This window comes from Sciurus carolinensis, chromosome 10 (assembly GCF_902686445.1).
Source record: "Sciurus carolinensis chromosome 10, mSciCar1.2, whole genome shotgun sequence".
Lineage (NCBI taxonomy): Eukaryota > Metazoa > Chordata > Mammalia > Rodentia > Sciuridae > Sciurus > Sciurus carolinensis.
The window spans coordinates 56800362-56824031 of record NC_062222.1 but is presented as its reverse complement, the minus strand read 5'-3'; the positions used below and the strand labels follow the sequence as shown (position 1 = coordinate 56824031).

The 23670-nt window shown below is 36.0% G+C and overlaps 1 protein-coding gene and 2 pseudogenes across 1 annotated transcript in view; all 3 read right to left on the bottom strand.

Annotated features, from left to right (window-relative positions):
- LOC124994703 (alcohol dehydrogenase 1-like) overlaps positions 1-3660 on the bottom strand; it is a 46702-nt gene extending 43042 nt beyond the window's left edge. Inside the window, exon 1 of the mRNA XM_047566918.1 lies at positions 3605-3660. The gene's annotated coding sequence lies outside the window, so the exon portion shown is untranslated. The remainder of the gene's footprint in view (positions 1-3604) is intronic.
- On the bottom strand, positions 947-14197 carry LOC124994202 (alcohol dehydrogenase 1-like; annotated as a pseudogene).
- A 1928-nt stretch (positions 14198-16125) lies between these two features.
- LOC124994201 (protein NDRG3-like) lies at positions 16126-20355 on the bottom strand (annotated as a pseudogene).
- Positions 20356-23670: the final 3315 nt, after the last annotated feature.

Genomic DNA, 23670 nt, shown 5'->3' with positions numbered 1-23670 from the left:
ATAATTTTAAGTCAGAAAATGTGATGCCTCCTGTTTTATTTTATTCTTTCTTAGAATTGTTTTGTCTATTAGGGATCTTTTGTGGTTCCATATGAATTTTAGAATTGATTTTTCTATTTATGAGCATTAAAGTATTTATCATTCTTAAAACATTTAGAACACTACCTGGCACATAGTAAGTATGTATTAAACAGAATTACCCACTGCCTCATACACTCTATTCTTTACCTAATGTTTTCATTTGCCATACTTTGCCAAATTCCTGTTAAAATGAAACAAAACAACAAAACACCATAAATATATACAAATGTGGGTGAAACTTCCATTTTTTAAAAAAGTTCAACTTTCTGAGGATGTACAGCATACACTTCATATCTATTTTACCTTTTCTGGTTCTTAACCCTATTTTCTCTCTTCTTTCTTCCTTTTACCTTATTTGCCTCTTTCCTATCACCTACATCCCTAAGTCAACTTCCCTTATTTGACCAAATGCATTAGGTTGCACTTGTCTACATTCTCTAAACTGTATGACTCATGATGATGGTGCCTGTTTCATTCATTCTTGTATCTACAGAATTTAATACACCGATGATAGGAGCTTGACAAACATTTTTCAAATGAATGAATGGTTCTGTCACAGGACATGGATAAATGTCATATGTGAATCCTATGATGTTCATACTTAAGTATAAAATACATAGATATTAAGAAAGAGCTAGGAATAGAGAAAAGGAAACACTGATATTGTGGGGTTTTTTTTGCATGTTTAAACTTGGCATACCATAATGACATATGTTTAAGTACAAGTTGCTTTTGCTTTTGAAATAAATGCTTTAGAGTGAAACTGCATTCTATTTTTAATTTGGGGTTCACAGGAACATTTCCAGAGTTTATACTTAGGTACATGAGGCTATACAACTTGTACCCACATGTTGACAGGCAGCACTTAGTGTGCCCCAAGACTATGTACCATGGTATCAGTGAGTCAAACAAAAGCAAAGTCAACACCAATGCCCTTCATTTCCATCACCACCTCCTGGACAGTTTTCTTGGAGATTTGAGGATTGAGACAATCAGTGACTCTTAAGGCTCTTGCCTGGGGAAACTTCTCATTTACATCAACTCCAATGATCCTAGAGGCACCAGAGGCTTTGCAGGCCATGACAACAGCTGAATCAATTCCTCCAAGTTCAAAAATCACACAGGTGAAACCACAGGTAACCTTCACATTCACAAAGCATATTTGTATTAGTATTCAAAGCTGCGTACACATTTAAAGAAAATAAACCAATAAGCAAATAAAACCAACCTTCAAGCCTTTTGATCTATAGACACCAGTTGGGCAGATTTGGCATAATTTTAATCTTTTTCCCAGGTAAATTACTATGTCACATGTTAACACACAAGTACCTTCCTCACCTTGGTGGAATGAACATCGGTCCCATAGCCTGTGGGGAACTCACAGCTCATGACACGAACTTTATCCATAGGAGCAGCATCATCAATTTTTGCCACTTGGATCTCAGTCACAACAGTATATTCAGTGAATGTGCTTACACGGAAAGAAAGATAAATCTTTTCTTCTTTGCAGGTAAATCTGAGATTCCTATCCAGCATTAACCCACTAGGAGGTAGAACACTATCCTGCATTTACGTAGGCACAGACACGGAATTAGAGAGAAGTGAACACCATTAACTACAGATTTTAGCAATTTAATAAAAGAGTAAAAGATAAATCTACTAACCCTTGCCTCTCACAAAAGTTTCCTTTGAGGTGCAAGCAGTTGCTGCATTCTCTACTCTGTGGAATAATTAGTGTGTTCTATATATAGAAGAAAAGTGATATAATAGATAGCTTGAAAATATTAATGGAATAAAAATACATTTTTTCCCAAAAATCTCATTGAATCTTTTGAAAACTTGGTGTGGACAGAAGATAGCCACTGTAACACTCAGGTATTTCAGAGGAGAAATTATTTTATCTGGTTTTAGAAATCCCATTATCCTTTTGGACAAATGGTGAGAATTTGGGACTATTCCCTGCTGGATACCTCTAGGCCTGCTTCTTCCAACTCTGAAAATAGAATAACACCGGGAATGAACCTTGGAAATAAGTCATCGAGTTTAACCCTTTTGTTTTCCATTTGAAGGAATCAGTCCCATGGTGGTTGTCACCTGCTTAAAGTGGCCCAGCTGGATAATGGCAGAACTCCTCCCATTGAGTTTCTGGGCCCCACTACTGCAGGCTAGCCTGTTCCTTTAGTGGGACTAAGTTCAAAGATGTGCTGACTTTGAAGAATAAAAGCTTTCTGTCTCTGTCTCAGCCGTTTCTGGAACACTTAACATGGAGGGTGGTTTTTAGGTCACAGAGCTCAAGAGAGCATTTTGATTATACTTGGATCCCACTATTAGCTAGCTCCCTTGGCACTAGGGTGATGGGTCAGGTGGGGTCTAGGTAAAAAGTTAACACAATTATTACAGACTTATGACAACCTGGTCAGAGGTCTACAACACTGTGTCTACGTTGGTCCTAACAAATGTTTATCACACAGAAGCAATTCCTTTTGGACCTCTTGGAGAGTTTTGCTGGCATTAAAGATCTCTCTTAAGTTTCAATAAGGCACATCTTACATTCATTTGTCCTAAAAATTTCCAAAGATACTGGATCTTAGATTCTGAAGTAGTTCTACTCCTTGTGTATCATTTTCCTTCAAATGCTTATCCTATATGTGGAAATCCCACAAAACTTCCACTAGAATTTTTCTAGGAAAAGAGGACTTAGAATATGTTTCTCTCCTGTTTAGGTCTACATTCTTAGAGATATAGACCAGTCTTCTACTTTTGTCTCTCCTATTGTGCCTAGTGTCAGATGCATGGCAGGCATTCCATAATTGCTTGCTAAATGAATACACTGATGATGGCTTCTAGAATGTCTGAACTACACAATTTCTTAAATCTCTTTATGTAGTGGTTTCCAAGCTGTGCGTTTTCCATTACCTTAATCTCTGTGATTGCTGTTATTCACTGTGATCATTTAAAACATGCTAAGAATAGCAATGTCAAGATCCTTTCTGATAAGCCTGGGGAAGAGAGTATGATTGTTTTCTATTGATACTTTGAAATGTCACAGTCATCCTGTCAATTAAAATTCAAGCTCTACATTCTATTTGATTGGAGCATTGATTCATTTGTCAAACATTCTATGCATTTCAACAGACACTGTGCTAGACATTCTGAGGAACATAAATGTATGTAAGAAATAGTACCTATGCCTAAAGAGCTTCTGATCAATTTAGAGGCACACTGGTTCTAGTTCAAACTTCATTTGGCTGTGCATATATAGATTTGGCTCAGATACTGCCCCACTGGATTACCACACAGAGGTGAGAGTGATGTGACTCTTGGAATCACAAGATACCTTTGATATAATGATGTAGTTAGAAGAATCTAGAGGCAAACCCATGATATATGATTAGAATCATACAGAGCAAACCATTTTATTTTGTCTGGTAAATATGTTAATTTATCTAAAAGTTCTGCCTTTGTGCAAGAGAAACTCTTTGGTATGATATTGTGGGGAGATTTTTGCTTCTCAGTTTCCTACCTGGTTTCATAAAACTCACTCCATTGCCAATCCTCTCCACAATCCCAGCTTCTTCACAGTCTCATATTAAACAAAAGTTCACTGGCAGGTATCTTTTCAGGACATGATCATCAGTATCACTGATCCCTGAAGAAATTAAATTTCTGCATTGAAATTAAGTGATCAAGAATCACTTGAAATTGTTTTGAAATTCCAATCTCTCTCTTTCTTTCTCTTTCTTTCTTTTTTCTTTCTTTCTTCTTTTTCTTTCTTCTCCCTCTCTCTCTCTTTCTCCCTGTCTCCCTCTCTCTCTTTCTGTCCCTCCCTCCCCACCTTTATCTGAAACTGAATATTAAAAAAATTTTTTTTACCTGAATTATTTTATTTGATCTCTGTAACAACATTCACAAGAACACAGGTCTTCTCACCCCCAACTTACCAACGAGGGAAAGAAGATTCAAAGATATAGAATGATTTATCCAAAGTCATATGACTTGTAAAGACCTGATAATGAACTTTGTCTTTTCAAATCTAGTCTGTATGTCCTAAAGAGTTTTACAAATATATTTTACAAATATTTATAACGCTGCCACTGAGAAGTACAGAATTTTAGGTCCAATATTTTGAGGTTTTTCCAATGCTTTTGGGAAAATCAATTTTCCAAATTTTAAACTTGTACATTGAAAATATTCTTTAAGTTAAAATTGTAAAATAAGTTTAAGTTAAATAAGACAACTATTATAAAATTTAACTGATGTTGGGAAGTTTGAAAGTTTCTTAGCTAATGGCCTAAATTTTCTTTCCTGTGGTAGGTCCAACCCAATTTGTATTAGATCATAAAAATAAAATATTTCATGTACCATAACTCGCAATTACTACTTTGATTAGAATATGTCCAGAAAAGCATATTCACAAGTTTCCCAGTATCTACAGTGGAAGAGGTGGCATTCTTAAGTAAGAACACTGGAAACAGCTATGTCATGATTGTAAAAAGTGGGTGAAAAGTCATGCTAACAAGAAATGTGTGACTTTTTTCCCACTGTGTTAAAACAGCATCTTGAAATGTTCTTTTTAGATATACCAGAGGCTGAAATATCCTTATTAGTTTTGTTCTACATAGCAAATAAGAATTGTCTGTGGAAGTAGTTCATAGAATAAGCCGGGAGAGGGACCAACTGCTCCAATGGGCACATATAGTCCTGAACGTTGGTTTCATCAAGGAATCAGGGGGACACTGCTCAGGTTCCCACTGCTCCAGCCTTCACCTCGGTGGGCTATTTGGCATTTATGATTTGGGTCATAGACTTTATGGTTAAGAGACATTGATGTAAGAGCAGAGAACAGTGGCTAAGAGTGGACATATTGGTGATGGTGACCCAGCATAGGATAATTACTAACTAAATGCTTTTGGATAAATGATAAAAGAATAGAGTTTCTGAAGAGTAGGCTAAAACACATTGTTGAACTCCTTCTTTTCTGTACATTTTTATTACTTTTCATTTTGTTCTTCACTTTTTCTCATTAGTGAAGTCAATTCTTTGGAGCAGCACCAGACATGGAGTTGATGATTTGTTGAGCATTAGTTTCCCAATTTTCCTTATTCCTCTTCTGTCTTTTTCTAGCTCCCTCTTTTCCTCCATTGTTTCTTTCTTAGCATCTTCCCAATCCCCTTCATTCCTTTTCTCCATTACTCCGGTAACCATTCCCCTTTACCTTCCCCTACTTTGATTAGATAAGGACTAGAAGTATATAGTTTTTTATATTTGTTGTATGCAGTAAATTAAGTGTTGAATGTCTTGGGTTTAATTTTAAGAAGAGGTGAGTTTAATGTGTGCTATATCTTGGTTCTTGACTGTCCCTCAAAGGCCCATGTGGTAAAGGTTGGCACTGTTAGGAAGTGGTGAGACCTTTGAGAAGTGAGGCCTAATGGGAGGCTTTTGGGTCATTGGGAGCATACTTCTGAAGGGGATTTTATGATTCTGGTCCCCTCCTTGCCTTTTTGCTTTCTGGCCATGAGGTGAGTGATTGGGCTCTGCTAAGCTCCTTACCGTGATGCGCTGCCTCACTGTAGACTCAAAACAGTGGGATCAATTGATCATGGAACTGAAACCTCCAAAACTGAGTTAAAATAAAACTTCTCTCTTTTAAGTTAATTATTTCAGGGATTTTGTTATAGTGATAGATGCCGGGGTCTAGCCCTAGCAGCAGTCGGGGGTCTGTGGTGGATGAGAGGCGTCAGCACGGTGGAGAAACAGCAGAGACACCAAGTGTTCTGAGGCTGAGTCTGAATCTTTATTGTTCACAGAGTATTTTTGTATGCTTTTTCTTTGATATTGATTAAATCATTTCATGGTTAATACAAGGAAATGTTAAATAAAAAACCTTCAAGAGTATAATTAATGATCTTATTCAATAAACATGTTTTTACTGTATGATAGCTTAGAAAGAAGAACAGTTCCCAGCAAGGTAGAGGGCACCATGCTCCATTTAGTTTTAATTTCCCTGAAAGAATACAACATTAAGTTTCTGTAGAAGTTACCCCTTCCAAGAACTCTAATGTTAGTTATTAACAGTGAAATGTTTTTGTTATTACTAACAGAGAATAGAGGAATCAGTTTATAGTTAATATTTATTCTATTTCATGTACTCAATGACAGACTAAAACTCTAACTAGACATAGGAAGAATACAAATTGTACTTATGATTAACCTATTTATTTATTAAGTGGGAAAAATATCCTTAAATTTAATCATAAACACTAAGAAAGCAATGAAGACCAAACACCACATCAAAGCTTAGAGGAATACTCTCACATACTCATATATAACTTTTAGAGAATTTGTATACTAAAAGAAACCACAGGTTCCTTACAAATTTGAGCAAATCATAAATACTTATTTATAATTTCATCTAAGTATTAATATTAAACTTCATTTTATGTTATTTTGTGTCCCAGCACCATGAAATCTCCCCAGTATTCTCTATGATCTGAATCTAAGGATATATTAATTATTAGTATTAAAAGCAACTGCACATGGAGACATGCCACGCCTATGGCCCCCAAGAGGGAGAAGAATCTTTCAACAGAATTGTGTCAAGTGTTGGAGTGGTAGGAAATAGATGCAGCAGATAGAAAGCTGAATAACATAATGCATAATGAAATTCTAAACAGTATATTCTTAATCTTGGATATTTAATGAGTTTACAAAATTTGAGGTGCCTTGATTGAGGGCTTGATTTGAAAGTTGGCCAGGGGCCTTTGATAGATCTATGTTTTTCCAGACCTGGTTTAAACTCTCTTCAATAATTATTAAATCTTTGAAGTCACTTTAAATGCCTTCATGAATTCTTGCTATTCATCCCTGGAAGATGAAATTTACCACATAGTATACCTTTTCAGATTAACTTTCTGAGGCTGTATAAAGTATGGGCATAAAACAAGGGAGTAGGGTATTTAATCTATTAATCACTGAATATGCCTTTGCATTTATTGAGTGTCAACTTTGTGTCATAGAAGTATGTATTCCCTGTCCCCTTAAAACTGAAAAAAAAAAAAAACACACTTACCGTTACAGTTTAGATGTGGTGTCCCCCCAAAGTTCATGTGTGAGACAATGCAAGAAGGTTTGGAGTTGAAATGGTTGGGTCAGAGCCTTAACTTAATCAGTGAATTAATTCTGATGGGATTAACTGAGTGGTAACTGGAGGCAGGTGGGGTGTGATTGAAGGAAGTGGATTATTGGGGGCGTGGCTATGGGGTACATATTTTGTATCTGGAGAGTAGAGTCTCTCTCTCTCTGCTTTCTGATTATCATATGAGTGGCTTCACTTTGCCACGCTCTCCCACCGTGATGTTTAGCCTCACTTGGAACCCATGGGGAATGGAGCTGGCTGTATATGGATTGAGACCTCTGAAACTGTGAGCTATTAAGTAAATTTTTCCTCCTCTACAATTGTGCTGATTGGGTCCTTTAGTCACAGCAGTGAAAAAGCTGACTAAAACTCTTACAAAACCCTCTAGGTCTCATTGTAAAATACCATAGACCTATAATATAAAATTTAAGTAAAAGCTCAATAATTAAAAAATAACGATCATTGGTGAGTTACCAATAGTTTAGAGTTATTAAAAAAATTTTAAAATATTCATTAACTTTATTAGAAAATTCTTTTTTTTACTAAGAAAAAGTATAGATCAAAAATGCAAATTAAATACAGATCTCATTTGCACATGTCTATATCTATCTATCTATCTATCTTTTTTTTTAATGAAACAGAATTTCCTTTTATTTGCCTTTGGCAGTAAAGGCTAAAAGATTTGAATTTACCTTAACACTAACTTCTCCAGCCTTACGTGGTTCAACTTTTGCTTCTTCAATTGAAAGAGGCGAATTTTCTACCCAGGCAATGGCTGCCTGGCATGAGATTGTCTGAAGACTGAAGGAAAATAAAATGACATTTAGTGACAACATTTAATTTTTTTTCTGATTATACAAATGACTGTTACTTGTTCTAATTTGTCAAAATGTAAAATTCATACAGAAAAAAGAAAAAAAGAACTATAATTTCAAGCAAAAGTTGCTAAAATTTTAACATCTTTCTTCCTAGTCTTTTAGAATAATTTTCATATAGTTGAGATCATGTCACAGAAATAATTTTGTATTCTACTTTGTTGCTAATAATAGCCACCACTTATTGAACAGTTGTCATTTACTTCTTCAAAAAGAATTTTCTCATGACTTCAAGTGCTCTTTTGATTTTAAATGACTAGCCTATTTGTTTCCTAATTTTCTTAATCAATAATTACCTAGATATGAAATTATCTCCATTATTTTTTCTATTTATAAAGAGTTTTATGATGAACACCTTGGTTCATAACTTGCTTTGTTTCCTTAAGTGAATAGTACTTGGGAAAGGATAGAAATATTATTAGGGCTAAATTAATTTCCTTATCTCTTTACAAAAAGGTTGAATCATTTGGCTTCCCCCCTAGTATAATAATAGGATGTGTACATTATCATTTATTCCACTCTCATTAGCACTATCTGTAGTCTTTTAATAAAATATCTGACAGGTAGAAAAAGCTCACTGTTTCTTTGCATTAGTATTTCTTTCCATGCTAGGATGTTGGGTATTTTCTTTATTTATAATAGTTATTTTTTATTTGCCTCTTTTGTAACAGTGCAGTATGTTTTATGTATCTATTGGCATCTTGGTGTTTTCCTTATTAATGCATGTGAGTTCTCTACCCATTAAAGGACCACTTCTTGTGGACCAACTTGTTACACCTGTTTTTCCCCCTATTGATTTTTAAGTTAAATTTTGCATAAAATTATGCAATACATGTTTCCAAATGTTGGTTCATTAAAATATATTTTCCTTTGTCATTTATTCCATTTCTATACTTTGAAAATTTTCTCTAAGACCAAAGACATATTTCTTATTTTCTCTTCTAGGTTTCCATAGTTTGATTTTAAACATTTAACTTTGAAGTTTAACTGAAAATTATTTTCAGTTGCGTGATATGAAGTTACAATCTAACATGTCTCCAATTGAACTGGTGACTAATTGTTCCTTCCTTTTCTGCTTAAATTAGCACCTGTGCTGTAGAAAAGTTCTTATATTTACAAATATTTCTGTGGCGGCCATTTCAAGTGTCTCTTCTCTCTTTCCATTCTTAGAGCAGCACCTCAATGATTTGAATACTAGTTCTTATAATTTTATGTGTGTGGCACTTGCAGATATGATTACCATATTAATCTTAAGGTATACTGAGCTGAGTAAATCTATTGTGTCTTCAAGAAATTCAGATACCAGTGATGGAGACAATACAAGAGGAACTAAGAGAAAGATCACCTACGAGTTAGTAAACAGTAAGGACTTCTGGAATATTAATGAAAAAGGACCAATGTCACAAGAGAAATTCAAATAAAATGATATAGAAAGTATTACATCTTTTTGAGAAGAAATTAATTAGATAAAATAATTTAGCTTTTACCTACCATGCTCATGTAAAATATGAAAAATCTTCCCTAATTTTTAAAGTTATACACACTCAACACCAACAGCAAAGAACCTCAGGCAAAGGTAAATGGGGGAAAACTGGGAACAAAGGAACCCAGCTATCCACTGTTGACATTTTCTGATAAGTCCTTCCAATCACATTCTGTAAAGATATGATGTGTTTGCGTTGTCATACTGAGTGTGCTGTTTTACAGTCAGCTTTTCCACTTAGCACTGTGAGTACTTTTCAGGTAATTGTTAATGACCACATAGGAGTGATATATTATAATTTACTGGATTGGTTTTGTAGTTTTGATCCATCCTGCTTCCAGGGTTATACTCTTAAAAATAATGCATCTGTTAACTTGTTCATAAAAAATACATAATTATTTCACTGTAATAAATTAGGAAGTCAAATGACTAGCATGTATTTTCAGGCTTTTTATTCAGTATTCTCAAATTATCACCTAAAATGTCTCCAGTAGAATTACCTTCTAGCATGACCTCCTAGCATTAGCACATGAATTTCCAATGCTGGGGAAACATTGGGTATATCGTTTAAAAATCATTGGTGATCTTATTAGAAAAGACAGAGTCTTAATTATGTTTCAATTTGCACTTCTTTGATAACTAATGAAAAAGTAAAATTTATTTTAGAGGTAGCTTACCTTTCCTGAAGTATCCATGATGAATTTCCTGGTTTCCTTTGTGTTTTATGGGTATACCCAGATGAACTTCTTTGCCCAGTTTGACAAACTGCACCAAGGATTTATAGTGTTCACGAACTGAAAGTCATTAAAAGTCATTACATGATCAGACACCAACATGGGAAAAACCAGAAAGGTGAAGTGTTTGGAAAAGATATGAAAGTTAAGAACAGAAAGGATTGTGAAAGAACTGGAAAGAAAGAGGAGGGAGGGAATCAGGAACTAGGATGCTGAAGGAAGAGAGAAATAGTTTAAAACATAGGCAATGGGTGAGAAGGCAATGGAGGGATTACAGAAAAATAAAGTATCAGAGAACTAAGAGAAAAATCACCTACTGACATTAGGGATTTCTGGAGTATCAATTACATGAAAGATATTGCTAAATCAGGTGATTTAAAGATGTAAGATTGGGTCTTCGGGAGGCAGAGAGATGGATAAAGCTACTTTTGAAAGTCTGAGAACTAGATTACGAAGATGATAAATACCGGAAGTGATACGAAGCCATTGTGAATGATTAGAGTTTTATTTAGTTGAGAATTTAGCTGCATCTTGACGGAAGATAATATTTATATAAAATAAAGGAATTGATAGCATATTGAAAATGAGGAAATAAGTCATGGAATAACATGTTTGGGGGATATACTGATGAGAAGGAAGAGGAAGAGGAGGAGGAAGGGGTTCATCATCATGTTTACCTTTGTTTGCCTGATGCAGTGTTTCTCAACATCAGAAACATAAGAGTCCCTTGGGGAAGTTGTTTAAAATCCAATTCTGTGTTCTGTCCATTGAGATTCTTCTTCTGCTCCATAGGTATGCTAAAGTAAACACTAGTTCAGAGAACATCAGGCCTGCCATTTGTTAGCTTGCAGAATGAGAGGGTAAGCTCTTTAGCTTGTTATTTAGTCTGCCCCTGACTTCATATCCTCCAGGTATCATTGTCCAGTGTCCTTCAGCGCCTCCCCTGAACAAGGCCAATGCAGCAGTCTGCTGAGGTCCTATTACCTTCACAGCTCAACACTGCTGTAAGGTGAGGGTGAGTTGGATGGGAATGGTGTGAGACAGTAACTTAGGGTGAAGTGCAGCAATCATAGGTCTCTAGGTTTGGAGCCTTATGGGCAACAGAACTCTCTTGATGACCTAGTCAGTTGTTAGTGATTTTCATTATTTTTTGATATCTGTTAACAATTCAGAAATTCTCTCTGAGATCCTGGGTGCCTGCCTTTAGTTTTAGGGTGAAGAGACTTGGCTTATCTGCAGTGAAATATGACCAGGAAGTGTGTATGTATGGTTTATACAGGGACCTTTGTGGGCAAGATCGTATAATGAAGGAGGTATCTGGCTGGGGCTGAAAGGATTTACACCTGTTCATTTCACTCTCTCATTAAGTAATCTTGCTCCACAGTAACCTGGTTTTCATGATTTCTGCATCCATGTTCCTATTTTTGAAATTGACATATTATTCTGTTTAGCAAATTTTGAAATGATGCCCCAAAATCTGATAAGACTAAGACTTGAAATGAGGGAATGTTCTGTTGTGAAATATCCTGCTCTTTCATAGCATTTTGCTAAAAGTTGTAATAATCATCTTGTTTCTTCATCTCAGTATGCCTCATTTAGAGCTTTAGTGGCATGTGGTCCAAGTGGTAAGAGATGACAGGTGATAACTGACAAATGTATTGCTTAACTAAAAGAATTTAACTTCTGAGTCAAGAATGGTAAAGTCCTTATGGCTCCATAACTCTCCCCAGCCAGTGTGTTCCAAATTTTAGGGAACCTTATCACTTCCAGGGCTCAGTTTTTATATTAGAATTCTCGTTTCCAAATTGCAAAAATCAAACATGAACAAGCTTAGTGGGGATATGTTTGACCAACAGAAACCATGAAAGGCCCAGGTATGGTGGTGCACAGCTGTAATCCCAGCAGCTCGGGAGGCTGAGGCAGGAGGATGGCAAGATCAAAGCCAGCCTTGGCAATTTAGTCATGCCCTAAGCAACTTAGCATGACCCTGTTTAAAAAAAAAAAAAAAAAAAAAGAGCTTGGGATGTTGCTAAGTGGTTAAGCTTAAGCACCCCGGGTTCCTGGGTTTAATCCCTATTACAAACAAACAACAAACAAACAAAAACCATGAAAGGAAAGAACACTCAAAGAAGGAAAGGACAGGAATGTAATTGGGAGTAGGAACTACAATCAATTCAACTTCAACAGTTTTTTCACCCTCTTTGAGCTGAAGCAAGTTAAGAACATGAATCCAACTTTTCAGACCTGAGCTCAAATCCTAGCTTCATTTCTTACGTGGAGTAAACAGAAATCCAAACATTTTATGCCTCAGTTTCCCTATCAACACGGTGAAGATTATTATGGTAGTAACTACCTCATAGATTTGCTATGAGCACTCATAGGCTTACTATATGACAAGGGCATAATATTTTGCCTAGCTCATATCAAGACCTATCTGTTTTTATTATATAGTGTCTCTCAGAACATTTGTTTCGTTTTTCTCACCACTGGCTTGCTTTTGCCGTAAAGTAGGAAATGCGGTCACTAAAGAAAAGAATGCTCGATTCTTAAATTTAACAACAGTAGCAAAGAGAATACTGATCTCTCTCTAATTTTAAGCTTCCCCAAATGTAAAGAAGTTTCTGTTTGCTCAGCCTGGTTCAGGTGCTCTCTCCTGGGCCAATAAAATCTAGCCAAATTTGTGAGGTTGGGAAAGAATATGGCAGCCATTAAGGCAGTGAGGTGACGGCACCTGCTGAGGGTGAGCAGGGAAAGACGAGGACAGATTGGTTCCACTGTAAATTCTTGATCACCAAGATCAAATGAAGCCTCAACATTGCTTGGAAACACACCATTTTCCTGGTCAACGTTCTGTCCAATTTCCTGAAATAACTATCTCAGTCTTCCAACACCAGTGTCAAACCTTTAAACATCATCCGTTTTTCTTCTCTATCTTCCTTTGCTCAGATGATCTTGCTATACATAGAAATTCACCTGGTGGTTGTAGGCAAAACCATTTCCCTTTCCATTTCCAGTGCTTTAGCAAGCCCTGCCAGTTCTGCTTCCAAAGTATATCTCCAATTGGTTAGTGTTTCAATCCCTCCTTTAGGATGCATTTTCAATGGGAGTAAACACCTGAATCTCTTGCAGTAAACTTTTTTTTTTTACCTCAAGTGCTTGATACTTAGAAGTCAGTAAGTATTGATTCAATGAATTAAAATGAAGTTAATAGACAGAAACTTCCTTAGATTCCTTTTCTAGCCACAACTATGAATCTGCAGCCACACTTGATCAATCCTCCTCCATTACCTTTCTGGGCTCAGGAAACTCACTGCTGTTTCTTTCCTCTTTTCAATGTGATCAGTCAACTTTATATTTTCACCTCTCTCCCATTTAAAAGGAATACATGGAAAACATCCCCCCTTGTCTCACATTTCTCTCCAACCACCATTGGGAGAGTCAAGACCTATATTTGTACAGCTCTCTGAATTGATGGTGGAGTTCTAAGCCAAATACTGCTAATTTGTACTTTCATTGATTGACAGTGAGAAATTGTGGTTGCTCTAAAGTAATCTAGACTTTGACTAACTTTGCAAATTTACTTTTAAATTGGAATAATTTGATTTTATAATTTAAGTCATCAGATGCCAATGTATAATTTGACTTTGTAATTGAGGCTTTGAAGCTGCAGAAAACTTTCACAGTGATATCAGGAGGTATCTGACAGTGATTGTGAAACTGGCAATAAGCCTGGGTCAAACTGTTTAAGAAGACAGTTTAAGAAAATATCCTTTATAACCTTGTTGCCTTTTCCTTACCTCCTGCTCACTTCTCCACACATGCCATTCTCATACATCTCCAGTACATTGTCAAAAAGGCTATATTTAATTTTATTAAGGCCAATGGCCATTTCTCAGTCTGGTAGTCATCCTGACAGTTCAGTCCTACAGATAGGTCCCTCCTTCCTGAAACTCTTTCTTGATTTCTTGATTCAATATGCTCCTTGTTTTCCTCTTAATATTTGGCTGTTCCATATCTGACCTTTTTTCTTTCTTTTTTTTTTTTTTTTTTGATTTTTAAGTCTTAACCTCTTGTGTTGCTGACCAATAACAATTCTCACTCAAGTTCCTGACTTTGGCAAGAAGACTTTCTGAACTTGAGGATTTGACCTCCTCTGGATCTCTACTACCCTTATAATTGAGTCCTGAACCTAATTCTCAGCCTTTGCCCCCTGCCCTCCAGCTGCAGGGGATTGGAAGTAAAATGTTGTCATTGGAACTGATATTTTAGACTTTGTTATCTTCCCAAGTCATCATCTTCAATGTAGATGAGCAACTTCTAGGCAAGATGCTTATCATGTCTCTTTTATCATATTTCTTTAATCATACTACTGTCAATATTTTACAACTTTTTTCTACACATACATAAATCATGGTCTTTTTTTGTAATTAGAATCATATATTTAGATTTGTGCTTTGCATTTTTTAAACAATGAGACATATAAAGCTTTTTGAAAACAATTTGTTTAAAAGCTGTACTCTAGCAGATTGATGCATTCCTTATTTTAGCAGAAAGCAAACAATGTGTCTGAAAATTTTCAAGATTTGGAACTGTGTAACCCCGAGCTTACAGCTCACGCTTCTGAGAACTGGACTCCTGCTTGTGGCATGAATCTCCACAGTTATCTCACCCTCCTCCCAGTGGTGACCCTCTCACTGATGGTGGATCAGTCAAACAATTTTATCTGGACGTCGCTGCCCTTACAGATTGGTCTCTTCCCTCCTACAAAAAGTGAGTTCATAGGATAAAGAATTTTTCTCAAAATGGGTTCTATATCAATTTAATTTGGCTTCCACAAGTCTGCTGAAATCAAGGCTACAAGGACTCAACATGATATTGTTAATGGCTATTCCTCTTCTCTTGTTTATATTCAAACCATTGACATAATTTTTAGGTCATGCCTCTCCTTTTTTTTTTTTTTTTGCGATTGAGGAACGGAGAACCACTCTCCACCACAATCTTGGAATGCACTTGTAGATGTGTAGATGTCTGGTAAGTGTTACTCACAGATGCTGCAGTGAACGCAATTTTGCTCTATAGAGTGAAGGTCGGGCATTTCGTTTTCCACCCTTCTGTGCCAAGAGAGTCTAGTAATTAAGTCAGTCCTTTGGAGTAAACTTCCTGTTGTATCAGAACCTCATTGATCATGGGCTCCCTTTTCTTTATAGGATGCATGTGTGAATCTATTTGAACAGAGGAGGTAGCCAGCCACCCTGTCTGTCTCTCTATGTGACAGGCATTCCTTCTGCTATTTGTCATAATCAATTACTGGTCCAAATAGTAATTATGCTTTTCCACATTCCTCAGAGCTGCTCTCTTTGGTAATCACTCTGCAAATCTTGTTGACCCATTTGGAACCAGAAGAGAATATAGTGGCTTACTCCACTTGGATATCTGTTCTAAACATTTCCCTTAAAAATACCATTGAGAACAGAAAAAGTCCTTTTTTTGGGGTGTGGGAGTTGTTTTGTTTTTTGCAGAAGCGCCATAAGAAAGCATGTCTAAAATCACAGAACTCTGCACACATATGGATGTGGTATCAAAGAATCTTATCAGATACGTAGGGAAACAGGAGAAAACTGGTAAGAGAAGATATGGAGAATGGATCAGCTTAAGATGTTGGAAAGTTACAGTAATGGCAAGGATGCGGTTCTTGGCAGATATAAAAAAAAGTGTAGGTGGACAGAGAGTGATAAATCCAGGCTACTAGAGAGAGATTCAGTGGCTATGCGTGGAGTTAAAGATAAAGAAGGCCAGTTTATGGGATGAAATGTTATATTATGGAGTGTCATCTGAAGAATGGTAGGTTTGCATGGTCTGGGGAGGAGCATCTGCTTCGCAGGACAGCTCCATGGCCTGGTGTCTGTCCAGGGCATCAGAGAAATCACAGAATTTTTGACTGATTTATGCTGACAGACTGACTGAAGGGACTTTCTCCACAGCCTATGCTTCTGGAGGTTGAGTGGAATCAGTTTTGGGTGTGTTGGGTCATGCTAGTAGATGGTATGTAGCCCATTCCTTGCAAAAAGTACTTGAAAAGCTCAGTGATCTTTCCAGCCTGAAATACTTGGGGCAGTTCCATAGAGTCTTCCATCCTTAGTGAAATTGCACTTAATGGGTTGAGATGAGAATTGCCTTCAACTACAGCCTTGACAGCAGGTGAATTGTCTCTTACTACCAGTAAAGTAGAACACGTTAATGTTTTAATCTGTCATTATTTTGGCCCAGTATGAGTTTTTTGATCTTTACATCTCTGTGTCCATCATAGGAACCCAGGAAAAGCTTTCGGTTTTATTGGTTGATATCTTGGGCAATACTTACGTACATTTGGCCTGCAATTCTTCCTAACCCAAGTGATGAGCCAAAGCAATTAGTACATGGGTCAACGTTAATGAGCACAGAGTCTTCCACTAACTCAGGATGATTGAGTGCAAACCTGCTGAGGATGTAGAATCCAGCTCCAACTCTAATCCCACTGATGTTTTTCAGACTTAAATGGGTAAGAACAGGAGGTAGCAAGTCCCCCAAAGTCAAAGGTCAAATGTTTTCTCTGATATGCAGAAGCTAATCCAAAAAAAGGGGTGTTTTACAAAACTGAAAAAAGATCAGTGAAGTAGACAAAGAGGATTGAAAGGGAGAGATGGGATAAGGAAAGAACATTGGAATGAATCTGACCTAATTTTTCTATGCACATGTATGAATACACCACACCTCACCATTGTGTGTATTCACAAGACACTAATAAGAAAAAGCAACCTATAAATAAATAGCTGAAAGATCCAGTAGAATAGAGGGAAGGGAAGGGGGAAGTACTGGGGACTGAATTAGAAAAAATTTTATTCCATGCTTTTATAATTTTGTCAAAATGAATTCTAATGTTATGTATAACTAAAAAGAATCAATAAAACAGCAACCAAAAAAAACCAAAAACCAAGATCTCAACTATAATATTTGCAGGTGGTGGTGTAGTAAGTACAAATGTAATGCAAGTAAACAAGTGATTTCAGTACCAAAAAAGAAGAAGAAGAAGGAGGAGGAGGAGGAGGAGGAGGAGAATAATAATAATAATAGGACCAGCATTTAAGCCAGCTCATCCATCATGGGGTACTGGTAACCTGTTGAGAAAGAGGGTGTACCTTCCTGCTGGCCTGAGGCATCCACATGACAGACAACAAAGCTCTGGGTGATCTCTTGCAAAACCTCAAAGTTAACTAACTTGTTGAAACAGAATTTATGGTTTAGCTTAAGGTCATGTCAGGATGACTGGTCAAAATCCCTTATAATGAACATGGACCATGCCATGAGTTGTTTGTGTCGAGTTCCTGACAGTCAAAGTCCTGGAAGTTTTGTGTACCAGTCTTATCATTTAGAAGTGATTTGATCTCTGTGAATTGAACATCGTGGAGTTCATCTATGAGGACAGATGAGAATAGAGGAGTCTCAAGAATAAATCAGTAACTATGAGGGTCGGTGTAGCAGCAAGCAGCCTGTGCTTTGCATTTTAAAATTCCAAACCACATTATTAGTATTTCCTACATTATTAACTTTCAATGGCTTTATCGTGTTTCATCCATTATTGTATTCCACATAAAATATGCTCTTATTGTATTTTGGGGGTTTCCATTTTTGATATTATAAGTAACAAATGAAAATCCTTACACAGAATTGTTCTTTGCATGAAGAATGATTTTCATGAAATGAATTCATAGATGTGAATTCCTTTAACAAAGGATATGAGCTTTTCAAAAATTGTATACATATATGTGTATAGCTTATATATAGACACACAGTGTATAGCTTGAATGAGTTTTTACCTATTTATATATGTATGTAATTCTTTTCCAAATCTTAATATAGAACATTTTCAGTGCCTCAGAATGCTCTCTCATCTGCCCCATCAGTCAGTATCTTCAAAGGCATGCACTACTTTGACTTCTATTGATATGGAATAATTTTGCTTGTTTTTGAACTTCATTATAAACAGAAGTACATAGTTCTTATTCTTGTTCCTATTTTTTCTCAATAGCAAGTCTGCGAGATTCATTTGCTATTGCAAAAAACAACTGCTTGCTATTTAAAATTTCTGTGTGGAATTCCACTCCCTAAATACCGACTGTCCCGGCCGCATGGTGGTTCAACCTGTGCTGTTTCAACTTGATGATGGTGTAAAAGCAATATGCATCCAGTAGACATCATTTTGGATACTGAGTTTTGATCTCTTGCCAGGCTACTGGTATGCAGTATGATGCTCTCTCATCATGCTGCGCAATGGCAGTGAGCTCTTGGTTTTGGAGTTCACTGGAGCATGGAGTAGGATCTGGCACAGGCCCCCTGGGCCACATCACCTGACAGAGGGAACATTTATATCTGAGTCTGTGTGTTCTTTCCCCCTCTCCCAATAAAGCCACCAGGATTCAATCATCAAGACTCCACGTTAATGATCTAATCTACTATAATCACTTCCCACAGGTCCTACCTTGAAATACCTTAGTTGGATTAAGTTTCCACCCAATTAATACCATTAACCTAAAGCTTTGGGAATTAAACCCCTATATGAGTTCTGGGTGACAAACCACATTCAAACCTTCTCACTCAACCTTTTCCTTCAACCAGAACAATAAGCAGTTATTTTTCCACATCTGTCCCCATTTCTGCTCTCCCCTTCCTCTTCCTGTGACTGCTCCACCCTCCTTTGGCTCACTCTCCAGGGAACTCTGGAGGTGCTTTTTGTTTATGTGACTAACTTGAACAGTGTGTGCTTTCCTTTGTCATCTGTTCTACACACATAGGTTTGATTTTCTAGGTTTGATTTGAGTGAAAAAATACACAAGTAAAAAATGGAGGAGTGCAGTTTTCTTCTTACCTCTTTTTCTTTTTTTTTTTTTTTCCCTATCCAAGAAAACTGGGTTTGAATCTCTTGCCAGGGCAGCTTAATAATAGTTATTCTTAGAAATTAAATTTGCTTAGATTTTAGTCTTGAACTTCAGTGTTGAATTAAATTGATATTCATTCATATCATTCCTATTTCATTTCATGAAGCTGCTACCAGTCAGAACATTTCTATAGCAAGATTGATATACACTCAGATATTCAATTGAAATGAATTTTGTCAATTCAGTTTTATAACATGATTTTCAGGTGTTCTTCCTATCATATGCTTTGGAAGTAATAAAATTAACCATAGGCCTTGTTTTGCAGAAAAAAAAAAAAAAAAAAAAAAACAACAAAAACTAAGGCTCAGAGTGAATGAGCAACTTTCCCATGATTACATAGCTGATAACCCACAGATCTGAGTTTTACCTGACTTTGAAATTCAGTTCCTTCCTTTATTCTCTGAAGTCCTTAAGTGACTTGCAGAAAAGTTACAGAATAATAACGACCTTGCTAATAGCTAACATTCTTTTAGTTCTTAATATGTGCCACCCACTGTATACTTTAGTCAATGAAATAATTTAATATTCATAATAAGCCCAAGAGTTATCTTTTGAAGGATTGGAGGCCAAGTGCAGGCAAACAGATAAGAGGGTATTAAAAGACTAGTACTGCCTATGCACCCTATAGTCAGGGGAAATTTAGCTTCTATTTATTCACTTGTTCCCCTCATCAGTATTGTTAATTTGTGCTTTTTCCTTTTGAACTCTTCACTGATACTTTTTTCAAGATTTTTTTTTTTTTTGTGTGGTGCTGGGGATCGAACCCAGGGCCTTGTGCTTGCAAGGCAAGCACTCTACGGACTGAGCTATCTCCCCAGCCCAAGAATTATCTTTTAATAATGCCAATGATTCTATTAGTTTATTGCTTAGAACAAAATACACTTCATCTTTTAAAAAACTCTGAAAATATGAAGCAAATCTTGACAATAACCATCAAGCAACATTCTGTTGCTATGCAGAACTTCATACAGATGACGAGGGTGTGCTCTGATTTTGCAGTTCCTGAGGGCAGCAGAAGTTCCAGCTCTGTGAATCTTTTGATGAGGTATGCTGCAGTGCTGCCACCTCTTATCATACTTGAAAGAGTATTTATTTTTACTTTGGAGAAAGAATATTCTACGAAAGTCTAAAGTGGTAGGAATTGTTGAAACTGCAGAATATACTACAGAAATGTTAGTACTTGGGTTGTAATATCTCATAGTAATGATCTCAGCACATTCAGTTTTAATTTTTTGCCAGTTTGCTTTTTAAATCATTTCAAACAAAGCAGCATTAATGATACCTCTGAAAGGTTACTTGAGAATTGTTTTTATATCTTTGGTGTGTCTACCATACTAGATTTTTCACCCATTTTTAATGGGACTGGGCTAAGAAATGCAAACAAACCCAGTAGCTGTACTTAGTCTCTGAAATCTTATATTTTGATGGGCAGTTGCTGTATCAATTACAGGATCAAAATTAATACACTATAAAAAATGATGCACTATAAACCTTTACCCTGAAGAATCTGCAGATCACAGAACAATCATATATGCTCTGAAACACATGACAAAAATTCTTTTCTTTTCTTTTTTTTTTTGCTACTGATGACTGAACCCAGGGGTTTTCTACTATTGGGCTACACCCCCAGATCTTTTTATTTTTTTCTTTATTTTTCTTTTATTAGAGCTTTATGACTATACATAGTAGTTGGGTTCATTCCAACATATGCATACATGCATAGAAATTGATTTCGGTTCATGAACTCCCTTTTTCTCCCCCTTTCTCCTTCCTCAAGTCTACTAGACTTCCTTTACCTTTGTCTATCAATTTGTATTTGATAGGTTCCTTATGTACTCCTATCCTTCCCTCCTCCTTTTATTTACTTCACTCTAGCTGCTGCATGTGAGAGAAAATATTCAACCTTTGAGTTTCTGAATTTGGCCAATTTCACTTAGCAAGATATTCTCTATTTCTGTCCATTTACTGGAAAATGCCGAAATTTCATTCTTTTTAATGGCTGAGTAGAACTCCATTGTGTGTGTGTGTGTGTGTGTGTGTGTGTGTGTGTGTGTATATATATATATATATATATATATATATATATATATATATCACAACTTGTTAATCCCTTCATCTATTGAGGGGCATTGGGGTTGATTCCATAGTTTAGCTTTTGTGAATTATGCTGCTATAAACATTGATATGGCTTTGTCACTGTAGTATGCCAATTTTAGATGTTTTGGGAAAATAACCAGGAGTGAGATAGCTGGATCATATGGTGGTTCCATCCCTAGATTTTTGAGACATCTCCACACTGCTTTCCAGAGTGGTTGTACTAGTCTGCAGTCCCACCAAAAATGTACAAGTATTCCTTTCTCCCCACAAACTCTTCAGAATTTATTATTGTTCATATTGATCATTGCTACTCTGACTGGAGTGAGATGAAATCTTAGTGTAGTTCTGATTTACCTTTCTCTGATTGCTAGAGATGTTGAACATTTTTTCTTGTCCATTTTTATTGGCCTTTTGTGTTTCTTCTATTGAGAAGCTTCCATTTAGTTTTTTTGCCCATTTATTGATTGGGTTATTTGTTTATTTTTTTGGTGTTAAGTTTTATGAGTTCTTTGTATATTCTGGATATTAATCCCCTATTGGAGAAGTAGCTGGCCAAGATTTTCTTCTATTCTGTAGTCTGTATTTTCATGCCCTTAAGCATTTCCTTAGCTGCACAGAAGTTTTTAGTTTAATGGCTTCCAACTTAATGATCATTGGTTTTATTTCTTGTGCTGTGGGAGTTTGTTAAGTAAGTCTGTGCCAGCATCTATGTGATGAAGTGTTGACCTATGTTTTCTTCTAAAAATTGTAAGGTTTCTGGTCTAATTCCTAAGTCTTTGACCCATTTTTTTTTTTTTTTTTTGTGGGCGAAAGATAGGGGTCTAATTTCGTTTTTCTACATAGAGCTTTCCAGTATTTCAAGCACCATTTGTTAAAAAGGTTATCTTTTCTCTAAGATATATTTTTGGCACCCTTGTCAAATATCAGTGAGTTTGTCTTTGTGTCTTTTACTCTATTCTCTTGGTCTTCCTGACTATTTTGTTGCCAATACCATGCTGTTTTTGTTATTACAGCTCTGTAATAAAATTTCAGATCGGCTGTTATGATGTCTCCTGCTTCACTTTTTTTGCTTAGTACTACTTTAGCTATTCTAGGTCTCTTATTATTCCAAATGAATTTAAGAATTTTTTTTTCTAATTCTGTGAAGAATGTCATTGGTATTTTGATGGGGATTGCATTGAATGTGTATATTGCTTTCAGTAATGTGGCCATTATGACAATATTGATTGTGCCTATTCAAGAACATGGATTGTCTTTCCATCTTCAAAGGTCTTCTTCAATTTCTTCCTTCAGTTTCTATAATTTTCACTGTAGAGTTCTTTTACCTCCTTGGTTAGATTAATTCCCAAGTATTTACAATTTTTTGAGGTTATTGTGAATGGGATGATTTTCCTAATTTCTTCCTTGATTGAATCACTATTGAAATATAGAAAAGCTATTGATTTATGGGTGTCAATCTTATGTCCTGCTATGTTGCTAAATTTGTTTATAAACTCTGGAAGTCTTCTGGTGGAGTTTATTTTTATTTTCTAGATGTAGGATCATATCATTGGCAGAGATAGTTTGACTTCTTCTCTTCCTATTTGAATCCCTTTGATTTCCTTTTGTTGCCTGATTGCTGTGGCTAATTATTTGAGAACTATATTGAATGAGAGTGGTAAGAGTGGACAGTCTTTTTATGTTCTTGAATTTAATGGAAATACTTTTTTCTCCATTTAGTATGATATTGGTTTTGGGTTGGTCATAAATGACCTTTATGATATTGAGGTAAGTTTGTTTGATCCCTAGCTTCTCCAGTGTTTTTAACATGAATAGATGTTGAATTTTATCAAAGGTCTTTTCTGCATATATTGAGGTGATCATGTGATTTCTGTTCTTAATTCTGTTTAAGTGATGAATTACATTTATTTATTTGTATATGTTGAACTCACCTTGCATCCCTGGAATGAAACCCACTTGATCGTGGTGTATTATCTTCTTGATGTGGTTTGCTAATATTTTATTTAGGATTTTTGCATCCATGTTTGTCAGAGATATTGGTCTGTAGTCTTCTTTCCTTATATTTGTGTCTTTGTCTGGTTTTAATATCAGGGTTATACTAGCTTCATAAGATATTTGGGAGTATTTCCTCTCTTTCAATTTCATGAAATAGTTTGAGAAAGACTGATGTTAATTCTTGTGTAAAGGTCTGGTAGAACTCAGTTGAGAATCCACTGGGCCCAGGGATTTTCTTTTTTGAAAGACCTTTAATTTTTAGTTTCATTAGTTGATATTTGTCTGTTTAGGATTTCTA